This window comes from Schistosoma mansoni, chromosome W (assembly GCF_000237925.1).
Source record: "Schistosoma mansoni strain Puerto Rico chromosome W, complete genome".
Lineage (NCBI taxonomy): Eukaryota > Metazoa > Platyhelminthes > Trematoda > Strigeidida > Schistosomatidae > Schistosoma > Schistosoma mansoni.
In genome coordinates, this window is record NC_031502.1 from 50,749,793 (window position 1) to 50,753,405 (window position 3,613).

The following is a 3,613-nucleotide window of genomic DNA, read 5'->3' on the forward strand; positions in this document are numbered from 1 at the left end:
GTCTATTTTAGTAAAGTAGCGAAAAAAATTAAGAGAAACGGAACTTATTCGTGCAAGTAGTGACTGTTACCAATTGAATGTTCTGTCATAAATACATTCATCTTACAGAAAAACAAAACTTTATATATATATATATATATATATATATACTCAAGTTTTACCAACATATTTTTTATCATCTAATGCCAACAAAGTATCCATTCTCATGTTTACTGTCTACAACAGTCTTAAGAACCTACTTGTGCGGATGATATTGAAACAGATCAAACGATTGCAAAATAAGAGACGATGCCATATTACGGTGCAGTTGTGACATATTTACATAAAAATGCTTACTGTGTATTTTATTCTGCGCTGAACTCGAATTATGATACAATACATTCGCTTGTGCACATCGTCTTTTCAGTCTTCGTATGCTGATCCATTCTTGATCACTAGGGTATGTATTGAACAGACCCATGAGTTACTAGTTTTAATATTACAATAGCTACTATTACTATTTTTACTCAATGCAACAGTATAACTATATTCAAATGCTTCCTTCATACAATAGGGTCATACCATTCAAGAATAATTATATCACCTGAACAAAAACCTATCAATGATCTAGTATATTCTTTTACATTAATCTCTTCATTAGTTGATAGATTTAAATATCCAGATAGCAAAACACTTTTATATACAAGAAATCGAAACAGTTATTAAAATAATCACTGAATAAGTGGACAACAGAAAAAGCTATGTTCATCGTTAGCTCAACTTTAACTTTATGACAAACATATACCACCTATTGAGTGTTAGTATTTAACAATCAGATAGCTTTGAAAGTTACCCTCAATTTAAATGATACAAATTAAGATAGAAATCCAAATTAATTATTCAATGTTCATTCAATTTGATTTCATTTAGTACTACTGAGCAGTGGTGGGCAACGAAAGCAAAAGAGATGGAAAAGGCAGCGGCTGTAGGCAACACCAGGCAACTATTCAGACTAATAAAAGAAACCGGAATTAATAAGTCAAATGTTAGTGAAACGATCTCGGAAAAAGACGGAACCCTTATCTGCTCTCTCTCTTCTTCGCTGGTGAATTGAATAGCTGGGTGGACGTTATTGAAAAAGTCTAACATCTCCTGTTTGTCAACCATTTCGTCGCATACGATTAGTGTGTCATCTATGTATCGACAGTAGTAGTCTAGCTCACTTAAGGTGTCTTTTAACGGTCCATTTTCCAGTTTGGCCAGAAAAATGTCAGCAAGGATCGGGCCTAGTGGTGATCCCATTGCTACTCCATCTACTTGTCTGTAAAATTCATTGTTAAACTTAAAGTAGAAAGACAATAGTATAGCTTTCCTCGACGTCCTACTTTCTAGAAGGAGAGATGGTTCCATCAAACGAAATACATTTAGAAAGAATACATGGACGGGTCAGTATACCCATTTCCAAAGCTTCACTCCTCTTCAGTATAAAATAAATTTGGTTAAATGTCTCAGTCACAGAATCAAGCTATTATGTTCTGAGGACACTGTTGAGAGTGAAATAGATATACTGAAAAATACATTGCGAAGGAATGGCTACCCGGATAAGTTCGTTAAGAAATACCTAGTAGAAAGTACTGTTAAAATAAGAAGAAATTGTGAAACAGTGAGTAAAAAAACCTTGTATTTGAAACTGGACTTCAAAGGTGACATAGCGAGTGATATTCTAACACGCCGACTGAAAAGATCGGTTGAAAGGACGTTTTACGCCGCTAAGCTACACGTCACTTTCTCAACTAAACCAGTACTCACACAATTAATCAAGGATAAGTTACCGAAGATGGGCTCTTCCATGTGTGTATACCAATTCAACTGCTCCTGTGGAGCTAGTTACATAGGCCGTACTCAGAGGGCTTTATCCTTGCGTATTCGTGAACATGTACCAGCATGGTTGGGAAAAGGAGTCACTAAATCCATTAACAGCGCCATCCTCTCTCACTTGGTAGACAGTGAACATCATATCAAAATAGAAGAAGCCTTCTCTGTTTTATATCAAGTTCCGAAAACTCTACCTCAAAGAGCTAGATTACGATTACTTTACATAGCCGAAGCCATCTGGATCAACTCTAGAAAACCAAATTTATGCATCCAAAAAAAGTATATCCAGCCACTATGTTTACCTTGGCCTACGACTGGATCACCGGTTTCCTAAACTAAATATTATAAACCTCCCCCTTTTTTTTGTTGATCACCTCTATCTCAATCTTCACATCCATCATTCCCAATTCCTTTATAGTAATTATCCTGATAACATCCCTTTTATTACATATTATATTCACACAACAATCTTATTACTATTACCATTACTATTTATCATTATTATCTCAATTGACAATGTGAAATTCTCCTACTATGCACTTTATTCACACAATTTTTTTGCATTTTCATTTTTTCGAAATTACTATTAAATCGATTGTGACTAGACACTTGATTACAAATCACTTTGACCTTTATTAAATGACCTTTCTAATTTACAAATAACACAATTTTAAAGTATATAAATGTCGTAACAGATGCAAACGTTTACCATTTTTAACATATAACATTGTCAAATTCATTAATACATGCCTCATTTTGGACTTTGTAAAATATCATCATAATTATGGACTTATAACTGTAGAGCCTGATGATGAAGTTATTGAAAACAATTGTTCGCTCAAATATTGTTCATTTTTGAATTATCGGAATTTGTTAAACAATTCACAGGAACATTAAAAATGACACATACATACAGTCAAAATTACGCTCTCCAAATCCCACTCTTTTATTATTTTTATTTTGTTTAATTATCTTCATTTTATACATACTGTGACAGATATGATTCATATCATATATATTACAAATTGTATGTTTCCTTATAAATTCACCGATAAGAGACAATATATAATGTGAATGTAATTTTCTCCTCTCACCTCTTACGTTTTTCTATACAATATATTATATGAACACTCATCACTTCACATCGCATATCTCTTAAACATACCTAGTTTAGACTTTTTGTTAACATTGATTGGATGACCTATTCAGTGTATAATGAACTCGGAGAACCATGTACCTATTTATATTCGATAATTTTAATGTTTGATTATAATTCCTTGAAAAAGCTTGGACCAGATTGCCAGGCGAAACGTTGGATTTACTACAAATTCATTCGCTGAGATTTTACAAATATATTATTCCTATTTAATGTCTTACATCAACTCGGCGCTCAAATACTGTGAAACTATTCGTTCTAATTTAGACGAGAGTTCTTATATATCTGAGAATAATATATTGAATTAGTCAAATTATGATCAAGAACCAGATTCAGTTTTGGTAGATGCTGATTTTTCTAATGATCCATTATTCTTTAATGAGACTCTTAATAAATTCGAGGGAATAGCAAGTTTTCCTGAAGCAATCAGAGAACCAGTTTGCCCAGACATGGAATTTGCACAGGCAGAGAATCCAAATCAAGTCCAAGATTATCCTAATGAATATGAGGCAGATGCATGTTTTCCATTCGATTGTTTCGCAGATGAATCAAGCCTAGATGCATCACATGTGTTAATTACACATATTAATGCATATCTATCTG